The 27,229-nt window shown below is 39.3% G+C and overlaps 1 protein-coding gene across 2 annotated transcripts in view; it reads left to right on the top strand.

Annotated features, from left to right (window-relative positions):
* Positions 1-27,229, top strand: part of kcnd1 (potassium voltage-gated channel, Shal-related subfamily, member 1) — a 92,065-nt gene that overhangs the window by 651 nt on the left and 64,185 nt on the right. Inside the window, exons 2-3 of one of the 2 annotated variants that reach the window (XM_088081574.1) lie at positions 6,211-6,266; positions 9,427-9,537. The gene's annotated coding sequence lies outside the window, so the exon portion shown is untranslated. Of the gene's footprint in view, positions 1-6,210; positions 6,267-9,426; positions 9,538-23,300; positions 23,649-27,229 lie in introns of those variants that run through there. The other variant, XM_088081575.1, reaches the window with a different exon arrangement.

Here is a 27,229-nt window from a genome sequence, read left to right on the forward strand (position 1 = left end):
TTTATTTGAAAAATTGACCCCAAAATATTAAAGAAAAAAAATCAGAAAATATTTTTTAAATATTATTTAGAAACTGCTGAAACAAGTTTAAGAAAAAATAACCTTGTAATAAATGTTCCATTAAAAAGCCCCAAAAGTTAAAGGAGAAAAAATGGTCAAAGGTTTAGAAAAGAAAAGAAGTCAATGTATATATATAAATGTATGTATATATATGTAAATGTGTGTGTGTGTGTATGTATATTAAGTTATTAATAATGAAAGAAAGAAATGGTAAAAAAAAATCTGTCTCTGTCTGTCTGTCCCTCTCTCTGTCTCTCTGTCTCTCTGTCTCTCTGTCTGTCTGTGTGTCTCAGTGGAAACTGGATGGTCCAGTAGAAACCTGATGCAGTCTGTGGTTCTGCCTGTCTGCCCTCATGATCCTCTCTTTGTATCAGACTGTACAGGAACATGATCACGTGTGTGTGTGTGTGTGTGTGTGTGTGTGTGTGTGTGTGTCCCTTCACCTGTACATCTACCTGTTCAGACTGTGTGTTCTTTCCTGATGTAACCCGAGCCTGTCTGTGTGTGTGTGTGTGTGTGTGTGTGTGTGTGTGTGTGTGTGTGTGTGTGTGTGTGTGTGTGTGTGTGTGTGTGTGTGTGTGTGTGTGTGTGTGACTACCTGTACAGAAATAAAACACCTCTTCAGTCTGACTGCTCAGACTCGTCTGATTAATCATCCTGTTATATTTATATTTGACTATATTCACCTTAAATCCGTCTGCTGCAGTTGTTTTTCCACCAAATGAGAAACAAAGTAAACCAGCAGCGTTAGTAAAGAATAGTGCTGCGTGATTCTCATTAAACTGAGAATTTAGATCGATTTTCTCTCTAATGATTTCTCTCTTTTCTGCAGTAATAATGTCAGAGCAGTAGTATTTGTAGTTGCTGGATGGTACTGAGGGTTGTTTTGTGTGTCCTGTGTGTTGTGGTTCTGTTTAAGGTGATCAGTCTCAGCCTTTATAGTCTTCTTTTACCTGAGAGAGCCATGCTGGGTTCATCTGAACGATTAATCGCTTTAATATTGAAATCTGAACAACTGCAATTTTAAAATAGCAAGATCTGCAACTTTCAACTTCACCTACAGAAATAATATGATGCGTTCTTACCAGCTGTAAACCTGTATTTTATTAATTTATTATCAGGTACAGCCGATGGTGGACGTCACTAAGTACTTTTACTCAAGTATTGTGCTTAACTCTTCAGGGGCTGTTTGGTGTATTTTACACCCGTTTCATCCTGTCCCTAAATGTAGTCCAGATTGTGTATTTGAGTGTAATCAGCGAATTTGCAGCTCAGCTCCTACAATAAGTCTAAAATACACTGTGGAAACTAAATAGTTACATTCAGACTGTTCAGGTCCAAAAATGCTCCATTGAAACCCATTCAAACTGACATTTTTGATCCCACAGCCATCAGAGCAGAAAAACAGGACTTGTATTATTTCTGGGTGTCATTCTGGGCTTTTGACTCTGAATTTGTCATTTTGACTATTTTCCACCTGATGAGGTCATTTTGACCATATTTGGCATATGGAGGAAATACATGCTATTTCCACTAGGTGACCTGTCACAGTCAATGTAGCTGCTGATCACTGACATATCCCAGACTGTCAGCAGCTACACTCACACACTGACATATCCTAGACTGTCAGCAGCTACACTCACACACTGACATATCCCAGACTGTCAGCAGCTACACTCACACACTGACATATCCCAGACTGTCAGCAGCTACACTCACACACTGACATATCCCAGACTGTCAGCAGCTACACTCACACACTGAGGAGGAGGACACTCAGCATTACTCATTATTTCATCTAAAAACATGGTGGCATCATGAGAAAAACCTGAGATTTACAGGGTTAAAATTCTGAAAACTAATGAATATTTGATATTTATGATTATTTAAAGTGTTTCCAGTGTGTGTAGTATTAAAGCAGGCCCTAAGGGTTAAAGTATTTCAGGGTACTTGTACTTGACTTTATTGCTTCATACTTTTCGTCCAGGAGATCTCAGAGGAAAATATTTAACTTTTTACTGCACTGTTTGTGCCCGACTGACTGCTTTAGTTACTTTTCAGATGACAGATTTTGTTTTATCTGCTGATAAATACTTCTACTTCAGTGAAGTTTTGACTGCAGGACTTGTACTGGTAGTGAAGTATTTTCACAGTGTGGTACTTTTACTGCAGAAAAGGATCTGAATACTTGTTCCCGCTGTCACTGTCTAACCAGTTATCAGCAGTTATCTCATATTCGCTGTTTTCCGTCTGCGTGTCGGCTCAGCTGCAGATCCGTCTGCGAGGCGTTCAGGGCCGACGTTTCTTTCAGCCAGACGCAGCTTCATTATGTCGAGCGCGTGTCTGTCAGCCTACCTGTCGGCCTTATCCACCTGTGGATCAGTCAGCGACACGCTGAGCCGACAGTCTGTCTCCGCGCCGCCGAGCCTTGGCTTCATCCCCAGATTCAGTTTGTGTTGGGCTGTCAGACGTGACGAGGACGAGCCGTGTCTGCCAGCTGGGACGCTCGCAGCGTTTTGTTTGACTAAACACTCATTAGGCATCAGTGTGTAGCGTTCAGGAACAGGCTGTCTGCTGCACTGAGGCAGGAGGACAGAGAGATACGAGGAGGAGGACTCTGCAGGGCTGCCGTCCATTATTACTGCTGTCTATCAGTGAATCATTTAGTTTACAAAAATCAGAAAGCACTAAAAAATCATTGTTATAGTCCACAGAGTCGTCCACCACGTTGACTGGTCTGCAGTCAGTTTCCACCTGTTCAGCAGCGCTGTAGTTAACCCTGTAGGGACTGTTTGGAGCATTTTATACGCTTTTCATTCTTCATGTTTTGATCATTTTGGCTGTGTTCGTGGCATGACTTTTGGCAAGACTGTGTGTTTTTGTTTACTCTGGGAATTTCCAGCTCAGCTCCTGCAATAAATAACCAGAATTAAAGCTTACGTATCTTATTAGCTGGGAATTGTTATGAGCTGTTCTCTGTATTTTCTGACCTTTCAGAGGATAAAGAATTATTCCATCTATCTAAAAAATGTTGTCTTTGTCTAAAAGATGTTAAAAAAAATGAGGATTAGTTGGTGGTTTGTTGAGTGCAGAGGTGAGTGTGTGTGTGTGTGTGTGTGTGTGTGTGTGTGTGTGTGTGTGTGTGTGTGTCGTCGGCTCTTTTGTTTTGCATGTTCAGACAGCAGACCCAGACTGACCTGACTACCAGGTCACCTGACCTGCTCTCCCTCTACCTGCCCCGGTGCTATGTGATCTGATTGGATTTAATGAGGTGCGTTAGTGCAGCGGGATCATGTTCCCTGCTGCTGCTGCTGCATGTGTGTTTCTATGTTTTATCTTCACTTTAAAAAACATACGTTAGAGTCTGAATTTAGAAGCATGAGCCGGTGTTTCTTCTTCTTTGGTGTGCGTCTTTACTGAATCACTCTGATGTGAGCTGGATGTTGTAACTGAATAACAGTCGCAGGTCGGTTTTCATCGGGTCGTCAGGTTCACTGGGCACAGTTTAATGTTTAGCCGCTGGAAACAGAAAGTGACGGCCGATGGTCGAAGTTAATGATTTTTTAATTGGCGTTTGAATATGAAAGTTAAAGTTTCTCCATGAAAACACCAAGAACATAAAAAATGATGCAACACAAAAAATAATCTGAAATTTAAAGCATTAAAGGGATATGTATTTATGAGAATGTTTTTTTTAAAAAGATAGGGAAAATGTTAAGAAACAACATTTATAATTATCACTATTATATATTTGAAATTATTTTAAAGAGTTATTTTTACTTTATAATCACATTTAAGGTTATTTTCTTTCGATTCTCACTAACTTTTTTCTTTAGTTTTATTTATTTTAATTTAAAAAAGAAGAAGTTAATTTTCTTGTACTTTTTAGCCTATTTTTTTTATTTTTGGAGGTCATTTATGTTGCTCATTTTGTTTTTGAATTTGGTTTAAAAGGGTTTAAAGCAGGCACGTCAAACTGGTCCACAGGGGGGCCGGTGTGGCTGCAGGTTTTTGTGCCAACCAACCAAGAGCACACAGTTTGACCAATCAACTGTCTGAAGACGGAGATCAGTTGATTAAATGAGTCAAGTCTGGTGTTCTGCTACTTGGTTGGAAACAAAACCTGCAGCCACACCGGCCCCCCTGTGGACCAGTTTGACATGCCTGGTTTAAAGCATTTATCTGCTGATACTGATGGTGTGCTGATATTACTGTGCATCTCTTATCAAAAAGAAAAAAAAACTGCATTTTAACCCTTTAGATCACACCCCTGGACACTCCGTGCACCTATTGATATATTTTGTGATTTTTTTTTTAAAAATATAAACCGCAAATTATGTGAAATGTTGTTTTTTTTTATCTGACAAGTTAAAATTTTCTGTCTGTTGATGTCACTTCAGAATCAGCGCACCCAAAAAATGACACCAAAATGCTGCAGAGACTCTGCATATTTTTTTTTATTACATCACTATTTTGGTACAAACATTTACCAAACAGATTTACTCACCAGACATAAAATCTGCCCACATTTGGTGCCTGACTGTTTGTTTATTTGGGACTCTGCAACAGTTGTCGAGATGTTTCAGCGTCCGACCAAAGTGGAGGACGGACAGACTGAACATCACGACTGAAAAGAGCCTGAAACTTGAATAACAAACAGAAAAGAACTAACAGAACAAACTAATGGAAAAGAGACAGAAAAGAAATGAAAGAAAAAAGAGACGAATGACATGAAGAAAGAGAGAAGAAGTGTGGAGCTGTAATCAGACCGCAGGCTGTTTGTTCTCAATTACAGCCTCCCACACTGCTGAGTGTGCGTCTATATAAAGACATGGACATCTCTGATTGGACCTATACATGTGTGTGTATGTGTGTATTAATGTGTGTGTGCTGTTGCTGTGTGTGTGTGTGCGTCTTGCCGCAGTGCCACATCTCTCTCCTCCCACTCTGAAGCTAAAAACAAACGCAGCGGCTCTCATTACACACACTGAGAGTCCAATCAATACACGGAGGCCTCTGGGGGCCCTCACTGCACTCTGTGTGTGTGTGTGTGTGTGTGTTGTGAACAGTCAGCCATAAGTTTGGTCTGTTAAGGCAGTGAGTGTAAAGTTGACCTGAGCTCAACAACAAACAACAAAACAAAACAGCACAAGAGAGGACAAGAATGACGATGCATTCACTGTCCTCTCTGGTGATGCATTCACTGTCCTCTCTGGTGATGCATTCACTGTCCTCTCTGGTGATGCATTCAGTGTCCTCTCTGGTGATGCATTCAGTGTCCTCTCAGATGATGCATTCACTTTTCTCTCTGGTGATGCATTCACTGTACTGTTCACTGATGATGTATTCAGTGTCTACCCAGTGTTGCCTTTACTGTCTTCCTCTGCAGTGCGTTAATTTGTCCTCCCACATGACTTGTTTATTGTCTTCCATGATTGATTCAGTGTGTCAAAAATCTGGCATTTACATCCTCTCTCATGATGCGTTCACTGTCCTCTCTGGTGACGACAAAAATACACTTAAGTATGTTTTTTTTTTTTTCAATTTTTTTTCCAGGAAGCGTGTTGTCAGACATGATGTCGGGTTCTTCTGCGAAAACAAACAGATGACGGATTCTGTCATCACAAACATAAACACACAGACACGCCCTCACACTCACACTCACACTCACGCTGGCGCACACACACACACACACACACACACACACTCACACTCACACTCACGCCCTCGGTCTATATTTAGCGGACTGCTGCAGGAGAAAACTCGTGAATTTTTTAAACTGTAACCCTACTTCCACCTCCACTCTCTCAGCCGCGCTCTCCCTCCTCTGTCAGACGTGGGGATCGCCGTGGCAACCCCCCTGGTTTCCCGGGGCGATCAGAGAGCCCGGTTACATCACCGTCCTGCCCTCACACACGTCCGTGTTATCTGTACTTGTGAGGACCTTCATTGACACCCTGAATGTGCCATTAATGTGTTAGAGCAGCAGGAAACGGTGACACGTCTTTTCCCCCTCAGTATCCCGGGACTCCGCCCACGTGACCCCATGTGTCTGATATCAAAATATTCGCCACAAGATGCACTGTCCAATGATGTGCGATCCATTTCATAAAATCCAATAGTGATGTGTGGTTTCCTTCTTTCTCTCAGGCAGTCCCTTTTGGAAACCTCGTGGCATCGACCTCCTCGTGGCTCGGTGACTGTCGGTGAGTCCTCAGCTCACTTTTCGGATGTTTCTTTGCTTTTTTTTTTTAATATCCACCACAGGGGAACAGTGTTTTTCGGGTTGCGGGAGCCTCTGTGCTCGACAGAAAATAACTGCAGTTATGTCACAATACTAATACAAGAATAACAGTTTACAGCGTTTAGATGCCGCCCACATTAAAGCATAAGTCTGGTGTTATTTTATAATTTATTTTTTGTTTGTGCAGAGAAACACGAACCGAGCAGACGGCAGAGTGCACGTGTTAGAGACTGAGAAAAAGAAGTGTTTCCTGTTGTGTGAGGAGTAACGGTGGTTGTGTGGATAAAAGCAGAGCGAGTGAATAAATGATGACGTACATGAAGCACGAGGAGGCTGTAACCTTCCTCACATTCATACAGAAAAACGAACACAAACCTCCGATTTCCACCAAGTTTTCCTTCATTTCAGCTTCAGCTGGAGCTCTTTGAATCACACCGACTGGACAGTTAACTCCTCGCTGCTTTTCCTAATCTCAGAGTTCACATTTATATCATAATAATAATAAGTAACATGATATTTTCAAAAATATTATTATTATTATTTTATTAAGGTAGTGGTTCTGCAGAGATTCCTCGGGATATGTAAAGGGAGGCTTGTTTAGCACCGACACCAGCAAATATCACATCACCATCATCATTTTAAATTTTTTTTAGCTCAATCAAAACAGCAGAATCTGTCAAAATAATAATTGTGATTGTTGTGCATATCATGTAGCCGTAAAAACTACTTAATTCTGAAATGTGTAATTCTGCATTATGAGTACTTTTACTTGGGGTACTTTAAATACATTTTAATGCCATGCTGTTGTACTTTCATTATGTTAAATTTAGGGGGATATATTATCAGAAAGTTTTCTTTAGTTTCTAATCAGCTGAAAATAAGAATGGTTGTATTTTTGTTACCTGAGAATGAGACATTTATATCGACATCGAGAGCAGCTCCTCGTCTACGGAGATCGCCACATTGTACCGCCGTGTTTCTACAGGAGCCCAGAGCGGACAAATCAAACACTGGTGTTTTTCTCCACAGAGAGTCTCTACAGAGTCTCTCTGAAGTCTTTACACAGAACCACACAACAGCTGCATCATGTGACTCCAGTGTGGGATTTTAGACAGCATACTGGCATCACAGAAACTAAGGTGGTTTGACGCAACAGCGTCAGCCTCTAGTGTGACATATAACATACTCGTCAGGAAAGTTAATTTTTGGCACTTTTTGAAGAAGACATTTTGGTATCTTTGTTTATTTTTTTTGGTTACGTTTTTTTTTAATTTAGAAGAACAGATAATGAGTATCAACAGTCATTTTCGAGAATATATGGTCTTTAAAACTGGCCTCAGAGTCATGGAGAAGTCCTGGAAGTTTTTTGGTAAAAATCAGTTCTCAATTGCTAGACACCAAAAGTCCCCTTAAATCTGACACACTGGAGATTTTGGACATTTCTTTCCCCTTTCATCTAAAATCTCTTTAATATTCACAGTCATGGATAGAAACAAATTATTATTTTCTTTTTTTTATTATTGTTTTTTACAGATTTACAGATTTTGTTTAAATGTGGTTGAACTTTGTGCTACATTTGGAGGAAAACTTGACTGATATAAACAATATAAAATCGCTGCAGATTTACAGTTTAACATTTAAAGTAATAATTATGACAGAAAGTGCAGAATAATACGGAGGCGCCTGAAGATACAAACAAACATTCATAGATTTCAGATCCTCCTCTTCTCTTCTTTCTCATCCTCCTCCTCCTCTTCTTTCTCCTCTTTCTCCTCCTCCAGCATCACTCTACAGTTTCACCTCCTCTTTTCATTTTAACTTTTTCCTCCTCCTCTTTCCTCCCTTTAACCTCCTCCTCTCATTTCATCTCCTCTGATCTCTTCTTTCATGTCACCTCCTGCCCTTTACCCTCCTCTCATCCCTCCTGTCTCATTTCTTTTATCCTCCCATCCATCATCGCCCCTTCTCTCCTTTCCTTTCAGCTCCTCTTCCCTCCCTTTGACCTCCTCCTCCATCCTTCCTCTGTGTCCTCCTCTCTCCTTTCATTTGTCTTTTCGCCTCCTCACGTTTCTTCACAAATTAATGTGTGGGGTAAAAATATTAATCCCTTTTCACATTGTTGATTTATTCTGTTTTTTTTGGCACTGCAACATAGAAATTATTTTGAAAACGAATCAAAAAGTAAAAACAAGTTGAACTGAACAGTTCACTATAAGCAGGAGGAATTAATATTAGTGTGAGATTACATGTGTGATATTTGCATTATTTCAAAAACTCTTTTTTTCACACCATTAAAAAAATGAGACTTCGGATAAAAGTAAAAAAAAAGAGTGATGTCTTGTTATATTTAATTTTTTTAGTTTTTCCCAAATTAAAAAGTATTTTAAATAAAATAACTTAATAAACCAATACAAATTTTCACAAATAATTAAATCATGATTTCTGTCTCCGCTTTGCATCAATTACTATTTTTAGCCTGGCTTGAGACACAATCTTACATAACTAGAAAGTTTTCTTTTTTTTCTACGAATACAGCATTTTTTCACCTTAAGAAATTATTACAAGAAATATTATTATTTTAAAATTTTATTTGGTTTCACTTCTTAGCAACAGTCATGCAGTCAATTTCTTTTAAGTATTTTTACAGAATGAACCTTTTTTCCAGGTGTGTTTTTACATTGATGAAACAACAAAGAAAACGAATGACCAGAAATAAAAATAAAGAGTTTAATAAACATATTTAAACAAAAGAAGGGTGTTTCGGGAAAATATACATTTCTTCAAATTTAACTTCCCGAAGCCTTGCTGAAAAGGTAAATGTCTTCATTGCAAAGATTTCATGAATGATATCATAGCAGCTGTCTACAGATGCTATGATATCATTCATGATGTTGGTTTGAATGATACAAAGATGCACACAACATAAAATTCTTGATGTGCTGGAGGTATTCAGATATTTAAAGTGCATCAGGTCAGTAATTCCAAAATCAAACATCCGAACGTGTGAAAGCATTTTTACTTCGAGCTCCTTTAGTGGGTGTAAACATGTGACTCGGTTTATTATGAAGTTTTTCTCTCTTCAGCTGATCTTCTTTCTCTCTCTGGTTGTTTTTGTCGATCAGAGATGAAGATGACGATCAACAGCACCAACACGGAGACATGAGACTGAACCCATCAGAGGAGACGGACACATGGACACATGGACACATGGACACGTGAAGCAAAGACAGACGGTACCAAACACACACTGGATGTGCTGACACACAGAGAGGAGAGAGATGACAGCTGCATGTGGGTTCATGTGAACGTCAGAAAGACACAGAAACATAATAATAATAATAATAATAATAATAATAATAATAATAATAATAATAATAATAACAAAAGGTGACAAAAATGCTTAAAACTAAAAAATTTGGAATAAAAATCAACCAATAACAACAATGTAACGTAAATTTTTCCCACTTGTTTAAATACGTTTACTGTAACTGCAGCTCAGAAATAAACACAAAACTGAAGAGTCAATCAATTCGTCAAAACTCACAAATCTCAAAATGAAACTGTGCTCTCAAATCCATGTTCTCTCTTCTCAAAAATGATTCTTCCAAACATATACATTTCATATGAATATGTATCTTGCACAGAGCATCACTTAAACACTGGTGTAATTAATTTAACATACCAAATATTGTTTTTTTTATATGTTTTGGTGTCATGAGGACACGTTAAAGATTCAAATGTTCAGGGTATTCTCGCCCCAAAATAGGCTGCGAGTATTTGGTATGTACTGTATAGAGCCATATTGTGATATAATACTGTGGATTTATCGTATATATCGGTCTTCATTTTTTTTCTGGATATATCTGAACAGATGAGACATGAGTGAGAATAATTAGTGATTAGGGCGTGGCATTTTGAAGGCTGTGGCTTTCCAAGTGAATGAAGTTTAATTAATGATGTGACAATCTGTGTTTAGAGTTTGTTAAAAAAACGGGATTTAAAGTCTCTGTTTGAGTAAAAACACTGAAGTTGTGTTCAGTATTTAGCAGTCTGGAGTCCTGCTGATGATATGACATGTAGGGCTGGACCCGAATATTCCACTGTTTGAAGATTTGTGACAGATTTAATTTATCTATTAATTTATTTAGGAAGAATGCCCTTTTAATGTTTGCTATAAAAAAATAAATAGATCCATGTTAAATCTTAGATTTACTTAGAAAAAAAAACACGCCAACGTTTTTCAAAAGGAAAAAAAGGCCAAAATTCATTTACATTTGACATTTTCAAAACAAAAAAAGTACTTAGATTTAGAGTTTGCAGGCTCTGCTTTAGTTTCATGGCTTTCAGTGCATAAATGAGTGAGACATGAGTGGATATGAATGAGTGTGTGTGTGTGTGTGTGTGTGTGTGTGTGTGTGTGTGTGTGTGTGTGTGTGTGTGTGAATGATAGAGCAGTGTGTGTGTGTGTGTGTGTGTGTGTGTGTGTGTGTGTGTGAGGATTGCGTGAGAAGGAAGTGCCTACTTCCTCTCTAATGTAGCTCGGCCACCCGCTGACCTCCTCCTGTGTGTGTGTTTGTGCTCACGGTTGCGTGCGAGCGTGTGTGTGCGAGCGTGTGTGTGTGTGTGTGTGTGTGTGTGTGTGTGTGTGTGTGTGTGTGTGTGTGCGTGTGTGTGAGGTGGAGCTGCATCTGTTTGACCGCCTGCTCCTGCGTATTGAGCCGTGTGTGTGCGTCTGTCTTCGTGAGGAGCGGTCGCAGGTTTCGACCTCCTCAGTGAGGATGTGTTGTCTTTAGAGGACTGTTTGAGGGTTCACGCGGAGTTTCAAGGTCACGGTCAGGTTTATGTTGGCGTTAGCTGGTACTTTTGTTTTCCCTCTTCCCCCTTTCATATTTCATATTTCGCTCCTCAGATGTTTCCAGAAACATATTTTGAAATCTCGTGTAGTTGGAATATGAGCTCATCTGTTATGCATGCAGCTCCGCTCGCTGTTTCCCGCTCTCGGCTTGTGACAGAAGGTAACGGCGTCTTTGCCGTCAGAGCATCAAACTGTGGAACACTTTTGCCGACTGAGTTCAGACTCACAGCATCTTTAGCATCTTTTAAATCCCTACTTAGGACTTTTTATAGTTTTATAGGAAAGCATTTATGAATATTTAACATGTTGCTGTTACTAGGTTTTTTAATCGCTCCACAGCCATTGGATGCTACTTCTTATAGTTTTATATTTTTAATTTAATTCCCCAGTATTAATAAATGATCACTGCGTTGTTTGCATTTTATTTTATTGTCGTTTTTTTCCATTGCTTTTCTGTTAAGAAAAGTGAATTATCCACAGAGGTGTCCTCCTCTCCAAAACAAACACACCAGCTGATTTTAACATGGAATTAAGACATTTCACAATAAAACATTTTTCAAATTTTAAGTTGCTGCTTGTTTGAGGAGCTGCTATGGCAGCAGACCCCAAAAACCTAAATATCCCCATCTGTCAGCAGTGTTTGGTTTGTCTGTTCTGGGCTCCTGTAGAAACATGGCGGTGCAACATGGCGATCTCTGTAGACGAGGACCTGCTCCGTATGTAGATATAAACGGCTCATTCAGAAGTAACACAAACACAAAAAGAGATGACTGGTTGCTCTGCAGTCTACAATCAAACGTTGGTCACAAAATTGTATCTGGTGCTTATGGAAGACGGGAAACAGCAGGCTAAAGCAAGAGGGACACCCAGGCACTCTAAAAAGTGTTAAAAATGTGAAAAATGAGGAGGAATTACATTAAAAAGCCTTTATTAAAGTGGCTAAATCATTAAAAAAGCCAACATGTTCCGACCAAACACTTTGTCACGGCTTCAAAAACGTTTTTCACACTTTTGGAGTGCCTGGATTTCCCTCTCAACACAAAAAGTGTTATTTTCAGCTGATTATTCACTAAAGAAAGCACACAGGTATTAGTAGAGCTGGGCGATAAAAAGATTACGATATCAATCACGATATAACTTTTCCTCGGTTGAAATATGAGACACAGTTGATAAAATGTTGATAGAACGCATTCCAGCCATGTTTTGACAGACAACACAAACAGCCAATGATAATAAGAATAGCGCTGCGGAGAACCAAATGCAGTCGATGCGTTGCGTCCTGGTGTTTCTAAATAATTAATCCAAAGTCTGATTAAAGCTGAAACTAGCACAAAGTCGTCTGTAGAGTCTAAAGAAGTCACTTTCACCTCTGCAGATGTGTCTGTTTCAGACACTTTGGTGCTGTGAGGAGAAGCTGCGCTCTGTTTGTCTGTCTCACTGCGCTGCTGTCGGCCCATCAGCTGTTTGATCCGCCATGATGAAATGCTGTGGCTGTCAAACACTCAGCTGTTCGACAGTCAAAGTCGAACAGTCGAGTCATGGTTTGCTCTCAGTATGTTTTCTGAGCGTGCAGCACCTTTGAGGTTCTTCTGGAGAATATTCTGGACGGCATTTGTCATTGTTTTGGATCGCTGCAATGATAATATATGTACATTTACATAAAGCGAGCATATTTGTCCACTCCCATGTTGATAAGTGTACAAAAAAATTGAAAAATAACCCTTTAAGGTACATTTAGAACAGATAAAAAACGTGTGATTAATCGCGATTAAATATTTGAATTGATTGACAGCCCTCATACCTACACACAAAACTCCTCTTCCTCCTCCTCTCTCTCCGTTTACTGTCAGTCGATTTATTCTCTCTCTCTTTCAGTCCATATCTTTCACCCTCTCTCCTCCTCCCTCTGTCTCATCTCCCTCTCCCGGCCTTTAAATGCAGAACTTTGTGTCTGAATTTGGCTCATTCTGTGTGAGTGTCTCATCTATCATGCATGAGTGTTAAATTATAAACTCCGGGTCACTGCGCCGCCCTCAGCCAACATCCTCAGCCTCTGAGAGAGACACACAGACGGACAGAGAGAGAGAGAGAGAGTGAACAGGAGATGGATATCAGGTCTAGATGTTATCAGGGAACACCCTCCAGTTATCTGTCCTCCAGCCTTCCTGCAGCAGGACTCTGCAGCTCCTCCTCTGCTCTTCAGAAGCTCTGCTGGTCTCTGATCGCGGTTCATATCATATTTTGGAATCTGAATCATTCTGCAGCGCGCAAAGTCCCACAAGATGATATATTCTTTATCTTGTGCAGACATGAAAGAGATGTTATGTTATAACTTGTACACACTAGATCAGATAAAATAAAAATACATAATTTTTCAGGACTTAGAGGATGTGGTAGAAGCCAGTTTCTAATTTATTTCTTACTTATTTTCTTTACTTTTCTACTTATCTGCAGTGATTTCTGCATTTGTGCTACTGAAACAGTTGGATTTCTTATCCGAATCCCTTAATGGATCCACTTTGGTTCAACTTTTTGCCTGTTATTGATATTTCATGTCATATTTTATATTTACCCCTTTTTTAAATTTCCATCTCAATATTAGCAAGAAACTCAAGGGAAGGGAGTCTGTTCCTCCTGACAGGCACATCGTCATAGCGTCATGTGACCTGTTTGGACAAATATCGCTTTTTGGAATCGCCTGAAATACCGCCTCACGAGCATAAAAACTTTTTTGCCATAAATTGAAGTTTTTTAGAAACTGACATGTTTCCATTAGACTAATTTTATATTCAAAAGTTCAGACAGAGTCACCTGTTAACACGGACACTCGTTAAACCGAAACACCCGTCTGACGAGTCATACAGGCGATGTGTTGAGTAGTGTTTCTGTCCTGATAAAATGGGGATTTCCGTCCGTTGGATATGTAAAGGAAAATGTGAAGTTCAGATTCAGTTAATGGGAGCACATTTTGATGAGGACACAAAGTTCGGTATGACAGCGGCCTGCGTTCATGCACAGCACCAATCCTGAAAAGCACAAAAACAAATGTCATCATTGTATTATTTACTGGATGGATGTTACAGTGTATAATTGCAGCAGTCACTCTTGAATATTTGGAGATTTTGTGCGTTATGTAAGAGCTTCTGAAGAAGTAACCTGTCTGCTCTGACTGTGAAGCAGCGGCAGCTGAATCACACTGAGCCACCTGGCACTCAGGTGTTTGAGGACGCCGCTCAGCTAATCCAGGCTAACCTCTGCAGAACTATTTACACCTCTGCATGAATCATTTATCGAGAAGGAGCTCTTATAAATTAGACATGAAACAAACACTTAGCTGCTGCTGTTTGAGTGTTTGTGGGGCACTGCAGAGGAAAAACACAGCAGACTAATGACAAAGATCCTGTCCTCTGATGGGTTAAAACACAGTCCGTACGCTCATGAAAAATCCTGGAAAAGTAATGGAATTTGCAAATAGCAGTTTCCAGGCCTGGATAATTTCTTCATGGTGAATTTTAACAAAAACACGCCGTCCAAACCCACTGGCACGGGACTTAGTTAAGAAAATAAACTGCTATTTTTTTCCTTTAAAAATTGCTAAATATTTTTTAAAGAAAAGAAAATTGCCAAATTGAAAAAAATGAAAACAAAACAATTTAAAGGAAAAAAAAGTCACCAAAGTTTTATTTAAAAATCACACTTTTTAAAAAAAAGAAAAACAAACTGTCAATTAAAAAAAATGGACAAAACAAACACGCCAACATTTTTCAAAAGGCAAAAAAAAGGCCAAAATTCATTTACATTTTACATTAAAAAAAAATTGCCCACATTTTTTTCTTTAAAAAATTGCCATTTTTTTAAAAAGAAAAAGAAAAGTCCACAATTAAAAAAAATTACCAAAAATGAAAACCGACAGGCCTGCAAGTTTGCAAGACACATTTATAAAAAAAATTGGCAGTGAAATACATTTAAAAACAATCCCCTCTGATAAATAGCAAACAGTCCCTAATATTATTATATTTATAATAATATTTAAATATTTCTATTTAAATTTATAATAAGGTATTATAATGAATTATTCAGTTCTATTCCTGTTCTAAAATTGTTATTTTTTTACCATAAAATAATTATATAAAATATATATTGTATAGTAATGATAAAGAACTGATAAGGAGTAGCGATGGTGGTTTTCAGAGAATGTAGGATCTTTAAGATTTGCCTCAAAGTCCTGGAAAAGTCCTGGAAAAGTCCTGAAAATGTATGGGCAAAAATGTGTATGAACCCGTTTAAAAAACACGGTGCTGTTTGTCTTGTTGGCGGCATAAAGGACGGAGCCTCGCAGAGAAAATAACCTGTTTTTTGTAAATAGCATCATGTAAGTAGTGATCTTTTCTCTCTGCAGCTCCTTTACTGTCTTCACTTCATACATCATCATTACATTATAGACATCCACTCTGTCAGGGAGTTTATTAGTTTTTCTCTCTCGAGGCTTCAGACCAGACTATTAGACAGGACGACCATATTGCAGATGGAGATTGTGATTCAGGCGGGAGGACGCAGCGCCGCGCTGAAGTGTTTGTGGATGAGATGAGTTTTTAACTTATGGCTGATGACGGAGGGATTCCTCGGTTTTAGGGGAAGATGGAGAGCTTGTGGCGTAGTGACGGAGGAAGGAAAACCTCAAATAATATTCTCCCTAAAAATATATTTTTGCATTTTATTCCAAGGTTTTTTAAATTGCTGCTCCAGGCAAAGAACCAGCAATTTAACCTTTTGAAAGTTGAGCAAATGTGCTTGATTTCTTATTTAAAAAAAAAAACATGGGAAGAAAGCAATGAGCAACTTAGAATTAAATGACCCGAAAATTGGCAACAGAATGTGAAAAGTACAAGAAATATGATTAAAAACTATCAAAAAAAGTAAAAAGTAAAAGCGGAAAAAAAAACAAACAAGGACATGACGTGGATTTTTTTTTTTTTTTTTTTGACCAACATCAGTTCTAATCATAAATATCAAACATTTATTAGTTTTAACCCTTTAAATGCCAGGGTTTTGTCATGATGCCACTGTGTTTTTAGAAAAAACACAAAAAAAAGCCCAGAATGACACCCAGAAATAATACAAGTCCTGTTTTTCTGCTCTGATGGCTGTGGGATCAAAAATGTCAGTTTGAATGGGTTTCAATGGAGCATTTTTGGACCTGAACAGTCTGAATGTAACTATTTAGTTTCCACAGTGTATTTTAGACTTATTGTAGGAGCTGAGCTGGAAATTCACTGATTACACTCAAATACACAATCTGGACTACATTTAGGACACATGCATCAACACACACACAGTTATCACAACAGGAAGAAGAAAAGAGACTAAAATGAGACCAACAGTCACTAAAGGGTTAATAAAACACCTGCAGACATCCTGAACTGAAACTGGCTGTTTCTGTCTCGTAGCAGAGTATTTGTACACGGTGGTATTGGTAGTTGTACTGCAGTATCAGACTGGAGGAGCTGTGGTGGATGTTGGTCTGAGCGGTCAGTGTTTTTGCTGTGACTCAGTTGGACTCTGAGTCTCCTCTCTGTGAACTCTGAGGACGTCTGGGACTTCCCTGTTTGTCTGGGAAATGTCAGTCCACTCAGCGCTGCTGCCTATATTATAGACAACACACACACACACACACACACACACACACACACACACACACACACACACACGGATGATGATACTCCCTCGTGTGTTTGTGTCGGTCTCTCCTTCCTTCTTCTTTCTGTGGATTCCTGTTTTCTGCGTTCCTCCTCTTCCTCCTCTTCCTCCTCCCAGACTGCACTGGGCCGCTCTGAATTATTAATGAGGTCACACACACACACACACGCACGCACGCACGCGCACGCACGCACGCGCACACACGCACGCACGCACGCGCACGCACGCACGCGCACACACACACACACACACACACACAGAGTAAGAGTGTCTCTCCTCTTACAATCAATACGTCCACAAAAAGCCTTTCTTCTGACCCTCCCTCCTCCTCCTTCCTCTTCTTCTCCTCTTTCTCCTTTTTCTTCTTCTTCCTTTCCTCCTCTTCCTCCTTGTCCTCCTCCTCCTCCTTATTCTTCTTTTTTGGATCCTCCTTCCTCTTTTCCTTATTGCCACTCCTTCTTCTCCCTCTTCTCCTCATCAATCTTCTCCCCTTTTCTCCTTTTTCTTCCTCTCCTTGTCGTCATCCTTCTCCTGCTTCTACTAGACCCTCCTCTTCCTCCTTCTCCTTAGTTTCTTCTTATCCTCCCTCCTCTTTTTCTCTTCATTCTTCTCCTGTTTCTCCATCTTTTTGTCCTTCTTCCTTTCCTCGTCCTCCTCATCGTTTTCCTTCTGCTTTTACTCAGCCCTCCTTCTCCTCCTCTTCTTCTTCTTCTCCTCCTCCTTCCTCTTCTTCTTCTCATTCTTGTCCTCTGTCCCTTCTTTTTCTTCTCCTTTCTCTTCTCCTCCTTGTAGAATTCTTCTTCTTGTCCTCCTCCTTCTCTCCCTTCTTCCTCCTCAAATTCTCCTTCTCTCCCTCGTTTTTCTTCCTCTCCTCCTCCTCGTCAGTGTGGTGCCAGTTTCAAACACGTGTTTACTTGATTACATCGTAAAGCGTTTTTGTGTTTTTATGTGAAAAGTTGCTGAGTGTCAAAAAAACGTGCGTTACAAAGTACCATGTTGACCTTTGAGAGAGAGAAAAGACGTTTAAACCTTTCGAAAACATGAAGAAAAAAATACAAAGAGCCAAAGCGATTAATGGATTGCCAAAATAAATAAAAATGTAAAAGGTGAGAAGGCAGTGACCTGGCAGTTAGCAGGAGGGTTATTAGAAAGTACCAAAAAAAAATCTGCCACAAAACTACATTTATAATTCCTACAATTTTATATTAAAAACTTAAAAAATCTTCTTTTTTTCACTTTCTTAAGGCCATTTCCTTGATTTCTAAAAAAAACATTTATTTATGTATTTAGCGGCTTATTTTCACCGAAGTTTTTGTAACTTTCTGCTTAATTCTAAAAATTAGAAAAATCCTATTTTTAAGTTTTTGCAATTCTCCTGTTTCTCTGTGCAAGCTTCAGACACATATCCCTCAACGGCTTCCCACCAGGGATCGTTTTCTTAGTAAAAACCCAAAAACGATCGGAAGAGAGGAGTCTCACCCACACGTTTTTTTAAATCGGGAAATTTAAGTAAAACAGGAAACAGATTGAATAAACGCGTCTTGGTCGTTATAAACTCTCTCCTGGTTGGTCAGAAGACACTAAAGCCCAACTCTCCTCTGATATTTATGGTAATTTATGGTGTGTGTGTGTGTGTGTGTGTGTGTGTTTTAAGTTTACCCAGGAGAGTGTAGGAGTAATGGGGACTTAAACAAACTGTCCCCGGAGTACAAACGCCCCTCTCACCACCTGATTAACCATTGATTTTTCCACCACTTTAATGTGTTTGTGTGTGTGTGTGTGTGTGTGTGTGTGTGTGTGTGTGTGTGTTGGTATTTCCCGTCTTTCCAGTACTGTCTAAATAAGTCAACACAATAACACAATTACAGCTCAGTCTCCACCACCAGTGGGAAGAAAAGACAACGAAAAAAGAGAAAGAGGCTCATGAAACAAGAATATATATATAAAATATAGAAAACAACAGCACTTCCCGGTAAAAAAAAAAAGCTTAGGGGAAATAAGAAAAATGCTAAGGAGAAATTATCTTAATTATATAGATTAGAAAATTATTAGAATTATTAAGCACTTTTGTCAGGTCATTCTCATATTTTTTCCCCTTTTTTTCTTTACTAATTTTCAGTTATTTGACTTGAACCTTTTAATAGTCTCTTGCAGATTTTTGGTTCGCTTTTATTTCTCGTTGCCCTCTTTCCATGTTTTTGGAAAAAGTGACACCAGTTTGCTCAGGTGAAATAAAAAAACAAAGGAAATAGTACATTTAGAAAAAAATAAGTTATTTATAAAAAGCCGGGGTAAAATGTCTCAGGAAGAAAGAAAATATAGCAAAATTATATTTAAAATTACAGAATTATTATAGTTATGATTTTATTATAATTCTTCTTTTGTTTTGTCCCACTTAAAAAAAAATCTTGCCAATTTGCTCAGGTTTTAAAGGGTTAAAAAACCCTCTTGGATCACTGATTTTCGTACATTTAGCTGAGTGCATCTGATTACGTACTTTTACTTCAGTAGGATTTTAAAGGAAGGCCTTTTACTAGTGGTGAAGTATTTCCACAGTGTGTCTGAGTACTTTTACTGCAGTGACTGGTGTGAATACTTTTGGATACTATATAAAAAGCCTTGAAGGAGCATTTTATTAAATCAGCAGAGTCCTTTTTAAAGGGCCAGTCCGTATTTTTCCTGTTCCGGCTCATTGAATATAAAAGGATCATTCCTGCTGACTCTTGTCACTCCGTTAGATTGTTTTTCTTCCTCGCCGGCGGCCGCGTTCAGGTTTCACTGTTACATCATCAACAGTAGATGAACCGCAGGTAATCAACACTGTCATACATGTGACAGAAACACACACACACACACACGTTTTGTGCTGGTTATTGATCTTTGTTTCTGTACAGAAACGCTGTGAAAACGCCGTCAGAGGGACAGAAAAGCGTCAGAAAAGCTCAGTGAAAGCAAAGACACTAAAGTGAAGCCCGAAGGCGAGCTGAGGCGATCATGATGCGGTTAGCTGGTCATGTTTGACGGTTTGGACATGATAAATATCTTAAAGACACTGAGTGAGAGGGTGAGCTTCAACCTTTAAGGTTTCATTCATGTAGAACTGAAGCTCCACTTAAAATGTTTGCAACGCACAAACATTAAAGTTTGATGCAGCGTCAAGCTGTCCTCAGCACTGTGTGTGTGTGTGTGTGTGTGTGTGTGTGTGTGTGTGTGTGTGTGTGTGTGTGTGTGTGTGTGTGTGTGTGTGTGAGAGAGAGAGAGAGAGAGAGACAGCTGACCAACGTTTCTTTACATTTGTTATTAATATTTTAGTGGAACTGAACTCTGTGTGTGTGTCTGTGTGTGTGTGTGTGTGTGTGTGTGTGTGTGTGTGTGTGTGTGTGTGTGTGTGTGTGTGTGTGTGTGTGTGTGTGTGTGTGGGCGTATACACATGCTGTACATGGACCTTCAGGCAGTCCTTTTGTGTGTGTGTGTGTGTGTGTGTGTGTGTGTGTTTTACATGTACTCACTAATAAAAACAACCATAAATCTGATCTAAATAAGTGGCTGAATAGTTCTCCTGTTGCGTTTTTGTGAAACATCGCCGCTGAGAGGCTCCGAAAAGCCGCTAAATAGCGATAAAGTCGGCATGTTAGTAGTCCTCCTCTCCTCCGTCACCCTGGGACCTTAGATCACCTCATTCTTTTGTTTTTGGACGTGGAAATGTTGTTTTATTGCGTAACATCCGTAACAGTGTCCCCTACACTACAGAGAAAACACCGACTGACAGAGAGTCTCATCAATGGTGGAGAAAGAGTTAAAAACACAAAAAGAAACAAAGGGTTAAACCCTGCTGCTGACTGATCTAGCAGCAGCAGTTTGACACGCAGCATAATGCGGTGTGTGTAGGACTGGAGGAGCGAAACCATGGCAACACGGGACAAATCAAAGCAGTTTATGCTTTTTATTATCGGTTCTATTTATCGGAATTATCAGTATGACATCATAAGTCCCATTATGATGTCGATAATTATCGTGCATCCCTATTTATTAGTCATTTAAATTATAATAAATTAACAAATTATAATTATTTTACAAAAAAGAATAAATAAATAAAACAAAATCATTATACAGCACATAAATACCATAATCCTGGAAATAATAAATAATAATTTCGTTGGCCAGAGGTGAAAAACTAATAAAAGAAATATTAAATGATCAATGTCAATGAGCGACTTCCCAGCTCAGAAACTCGGATCTTCCGACATCACGTGAATGCAGCGTTTGCTCATCACGTAACGCAACAATAGGCGGGTGTGATCTGAGAAAATGACATCATCGTTTCCCAAACATCAGTTTGATGAATTTTCACCTTAACCCTTTGAAAACTTTTCTTTTGCTGCTTTTAGACACGTTTAACAAGTATTTACTCCTTCAAACTCTGAGAAACTTGATAAGAAATGTTCCACAAAAATATATATTTAATTTAAAAAAAGCTTGGTAAAATGTCTAGAGGAAAAAAACTGAGGAAAAACTATTTAAAATGACACATCACAGAAGTTTTAGAGATTTTAAAAAGGTTTTTTTCAAGCCATTTTTTCCCTTTTTTTCTCTCTTAAAAAAAATAGTTTTAGCAAATTCTAGCAAATTTTCAGGTCATTTCTTCTTCGATTGTTCATTGCTTTCTTACAATGATTTTTAAGAAATCAAGCCAATTTATTGAGGTTTCAAAGGGTTAAGGAAGTTTCCAAAAAAGTAAAACTCTCCATTTTAGGTTCTTAAAACTCCATGAATGTGTGTACGAGAGGCCCAAATGTGGGAAAATAACCATTTACAAAAATATCATTATATGTGGAGACATAGCCTTAAACTGTAGTGACGCTTTATCACATAAAAACAAAACAATTGTTGCATTATGCTGCTTCAAAATCCTTATTTCCTACTGCCGCAGTCGTCATGACAACAGAAACAGCAACATAATTGGGCACACACAGATGGACTGTTTGTGCTAATGAGTCATGTGTTGGTTTGCCAACTGATGAAGAGATTTAAAAAAAATATCCTTCACAAATAAACAGAGTTGTAGGTTTGAAACTGTGAAAAACTGCAGCCGTGAAAGATCTCAAAAGTTTGTTCATGTTTCAAAAAAGATGAAATTTCAAACGTGTGTGGCATGTTTGATTCAAAAAGTTATTTTAAATATAAACCAAATATGGATAAATACACAGCTGTTGCAGCACATTTAGCAGGTTGTTGTTTAGCTTCAGTTTTCTGTTTAAATGTTTCAGCAGCTCCAGTGTGTGTGTGTGTGTGTGTGTGTGTGTGTGTGTGTCACGGTGTTTTGTCTCACTAAGTGTTTGAGCTGATTGTGTTTCCTTCACGTCTCTGAAGGAACAAACGTAACTTGAGCTGCGACACGTTTCACAGACACTCTGAGTTTAAACGTGATGAATTAAGCGTCCGCATCGAAACGTTTACATCTTATATCTTAATCAGTCAGGTTTTTTTTTTTTTTTTTGAGTCGACTGAAGCGACAAACAGCAGCCAGCAGATTCAGAGAGCTGAGGACAGAAAGCAAATTAAAAATTTTAAGAAAATAAAGTCAAAAATAATAATTAAAAGTCAACTGTTACTAGCCTATATGTCAGTTTGCAACTTACTCTGAAAATAAAAAAAGAAAAATGTAAATATCCTCAAAAAAAAGAAAAAGTACTTTTACAAGCTAAATTTAGTTGAAATTTAAAAAAAATGAAATACTCTCAATCAATAATAATAATTAAACATTTATTAATTAAACATTTAAGTGAACTATTACTATATGTCAGAAGTTTGCAACAAGTTCAAAAGTACAGAAATACAAAAAAATCTAATATTGCATGAAAAAGGTATTGTGCAGTCAAAGTATTAATTTTCTGAGAAAAAAACATGCAAACAAAGCTGTCATTTGCAAGAAAGGTGACATTGGGAATTAAGTGTAGATCATCGTATGAATAAAGTATTCTAACCTTGTTATTCTGAAAAAATATTGCAATGATCCTTTTTCCCCAAAAGTGGACCCTTAGATTTATGAATTTGACTTTTTGTTATTTATTTTTAAATTCCCGGAGGTTTCAGATCCTTTAAGGCTGAACTCTTATTTTTGACGTCTCTGTTGCATCATCACATGTAGTGATCTGCTCTCTCTCTCTTTCTGCTTCCTGTTCTCCGTCTATGTCTCTCTACACGAAACTCCCATCAGCCTGTTTAATGTGGAACAGAGTGTGTGTGTGTGTGTGTGTGTGTGTGTGTGTGTGTGTGTGTGTGTGTGTGTGTGTGTGTGTGTGTGTATGTGAGAGAGAGTGTGTGTGAGAGAGAGTGTGTGTGAGAGAGTGTGGAGAAATGGGAGGGACATGAGGGAAAGAAGAAGTAGAGAGTGACAATGAACGGAGAGAGAGAGAGAAAAGGGAGGCGGAGGGGAGGGTCGAGCAAGCAAATGGGAGGTGGAGCCAGAGCGAGAGAGCGAGAAAGAGACAGAGAGAGAGAGAGAGAGAGAGAGAGGGAGGAGGGATGACAGGAGATGTGGTTGTTGCGGCGGCAGCAGAGCAGGACTGATCTGAGACAGTAATACAACACTCCTCCTCCTCTTCCTCCTCCTCCTTCTTCTTTTTTATTATTATTCCTCCATCTCTCCTGCATCCGTCCGTCCGTCCCGTTTCCACCTGGAACAAACAAAAAAAACAAAACAACCTGCTTCTTCTTCACCCTCCTCCTCTTCTTCTTCTTCTTCTTCTTCCACACCTTCATCATCATCTTCATCACCATCATCATCAGCTGGTAAGTAGGATGGAAACTGCTCCAGATAGACACCGCTTACTGCTGCTGAGAATAGAATAAGAAGGGAGCGGAGAGCAGGAGCGGGACGGGACGGGACGGCGGGGCGGAGAGGGGGAAGAGTTTGGAGGACAGGAAGATAGAATCAGAGTAGAAGAACTTAGAGAGGAATCAGAAAAGAGAAGAAATGTGTACGGCTAGAGGGAAAACCGCAGGTAGAAAAGAAAAAGAAAAAAGTGGAACAACAGGACAGGAGGGTAGAATAGAATAGAGTAGAATAGAAATAGAATGAAATAGAACAGAGTGGTTTGAGTTGTTTGATGAACACTTGAGAGCGACTGCAGCGAATCAGGACGGATAAAAAGTAGAAAAATATCAGGGAGAAGTGAGAGGAAAGAGTGGACCAAAATAGATGAATTTTGAGCATCTGTTCGTGTGTGTGCACGTGTGTGTGCATGCATGCACGTATGTGTGCGTGTTTGTGTGTGTGTGTGTGTGTGTGTGTGTGTGTGTTGATGTAATCCAGCGGTATGAATTAGTGATGAAGTTCTGTGTGTTTGCTATTAACGGTGGTTAGCGTACAGACACACACACACACACACACACACACACACACCTGCATTCCTGCACTCCTGCACAAACACACACACACACACACGTGTCATATGCATGCATGCACACGCCAAGCACACACACACACACGTGCACACACACACACACTGCTTCTGTTGTTGACAAAATGTTTTTTTTATTGGTAGTTTCTTCTTGTTTGTCGTTTTCAGAGTTGTGTTGTAACGCTGATTTAAAATTTGAGCAAAAAAGTGCAGGAAGAAGAAACGATGCAAAGTCGGCACTCGAGTCGTGACGAGTGTCACATGTCGGCTGTCTTGGTTTTGTCTCGTCTGACTTCCTGTCTGTGTCTCTCAGCTCCGAGCTCACTGATTCCTACTGAAACATAAATCTTTAAAAACATCAAATTTACAGTGATTTCCTCAAACTGCTGCTCACTGAAGTTTTTGTCAAACAAACAGGAAATAGTGACTTTGCTGGGGACTATTTTCAGTGGCGGATGAATCCACATTTGGTGCTGGAGTGTTAATGTCAGCAGGACTGTGTGTGTAATAAACTACAGTGTGTGTTGGTGATGCAGCGTATCCGTGTGTGATACCGTAGGAATTAGCGCCCCACGAATGACGTTACAGCCTGAAAGTAAAGTTTATTAATTAGTCAAGTAAAGTTACCGTGGTTAGGTTTCGGACACGAAATGTTGTGAGGACGTCCCTTAAAGCGAGTCAGATTTTACAGGTTCGTGAACACGCGTCTTCAGAAGAAAGTCCAGGTTTTTGTGACCGGTCCACCACTCCGACCTGCCTCCTTACAGACCTCCAGGACCGGTTCTTCTTTATCCTCGTCACTGTGTTGGCTTTGTTTTACAAATTTGGGTGCTTTCATGAACCAAACTCTCGGTGCACAGCCGTGTGATCATCAGGTGCTGTTTGGTATCAGGAACATTTGAAGTAAACAAAACTGACCACCGCAAACTGAAGAACTTTACTGTGACTTTAATCAGAGTGAGCGACGCTTTTCTGGACTCAGTTTGTTCTTTTTCAGAAATTGAGTCTGCTGGATGGAAGTTAGTTTGCTTATTGCAATAAAATGGTGTTATGTGTAATTCTAATACGTTTTTCAGGCTTCTCAATGTTTTTGATAAATGTTATTTTGTTAAGATTGTCTCTGTTTTTATTTTTGAAACTATTGTGATTTTTGAAATTATGCTCGCTTTAGAAAATACGATAAACTTTGAAAAAAAAGGAAAAAAGAGGTTGATGGTTAGTCATGTGACTCGTGTATTGTGTGAATACTCGTGTGATGTCACCGAGCGAATTCAAAGAAGCTGCAGGCGAAACGCGTCGCTCGCTCTGAGTAACAGTGAAGTTCTTCAGTTAGCAGCGAGCGGTTTATGAGACCGGCCCGAGTGATGAAGGACTCCCAGTGACGCACCGAGCACATTTACATGCACAAAACAGTCCACTATTCCTACTAAACTGTTCACGTCTAATGAAAATGAATCTTCCACTAACGTTGTTTACGTGCAGCTGAGCACGCTCTGATTAACCAACGTGTCATTGATGTTGTCAAAACATGGAAAAGTAGAAGGCAAGGTAGCTTCATTGGTACGGCACACTTCATACAGCAGTTCAATTCAAAGAGCTTCAAAGAGCGTAAGATATAAAACATAATAAAGGAAACATTTAAAATAAAAATCACCATTAAAATAGCAAAAATGCAGACAGAGGTGCAAAGATTAAAAGAAAGTTTAAACTGATTTGAATTCCAGTGTAAAAATAAATTCAGCTGGAGCTGAATTTTTCATTTTTCAAAGTTTCCTCCCAGCTTTTGGACTTTATTTGCTTCTTTCCCCCTTTGTAAAAACGTTGATGCTGCGATATTTGCGCATATAAGTCCGTCATGAATTTTACAAAGCAGGTGTGTTTCTACCTCTGAACAGACATGTAGGATTTTATTTTGCATGCATCTCTACCCCGCGGCCTGCAAACTGTTGGTGAGCTGGTGTGTGTTCATCGTATCCATGACAACGCAGAGCGCCAACCGCAAACAGACAGCAGGCTGTGTGTGAAAAACTGCAGTAAAGACGTCAGATGTTATGCATATTCTAAATGTGCTGTATACATACCGAAATATCTCTCCTAAAACCCACATAGTCCCAGCATATCCCACATGTCCTAAGTGGAAAATGTTTCTACTTTATTTGACAGAAATCACATGAATGAAAGCATTGCATTGCACTTGGTTTGTCTGCATTACATCGTCACATTAAATCGCAGAACGCTTGCTGTGATTGGCTGCGAGCAAAAACCATACAAATAGTCACTCCTTTTTAGAGCTGCGTAACGATACTCAGCCAAATATACTGAAAGTATTGTGGCTTGTATAAAATGACTTTATCAAAAACATTAAGTATAAATTGTCTGTTTTTTTAGCCACTACCATGAGACTCAGGCCCGTTTCACACAGCGCATGTCAGGAGCGTGAGCATGTTGTTAGAGCGTGCACAGTGCCCGCCTGAGCGGACGCATCTCAGCTGTGTGTCAGCTGCAGCACATCTAGAGAAATGGTGGCTCGCTGATTTTTTACACGTGACGCACGCGTTCGTCAGCAGTAATAGTGAAGATGGTGTTTTGATGATTATATTGACTCTATACCACTTTTCACTGCAGTTTAATGAGAGGAATTTGTGCTTATAAATGTGGAAATACAGAACTAATAATAACTAATATCTGTGGGCCGTGACGCAGCAGCAGCATTGCAGCAATGCTGCATGTGTGAACACCACAAGCATGAATCACGCTGCAGCTCGGCGAGGCTGAAGTTGCGCGCTTTAGACGTGCGCTGTGTGAAATGGGCCTCACTTCTGCATTTCGTTTTTCCCTCTCTTTCTTCTGCAGCTCTCACAGACACACACCCAGAGCAGGGCTTTTGCAGAGCTCCAGACCGTCACTATATAGATACATTTTGCCATCAGGGAGCACAACTGAGATTTGCAAATAGTGTTAATCTTTAAA

This window comes from Plectropomus leopardus, chromosome 9, assembly GCF_026936395.1.
Source record: "Plectropomus leopardus strain MGB_pleo_1.0 chromosome 9, ASM2693639v1, whole genome shotgun sequence".
In the NCBI taxonomy this organism is placed as follows: Eukaryota; Metazoa; Chordata; class Actinopteri; order Perciformes; family Serranidae; genus Plectropomus; species Plectropomus leopardus.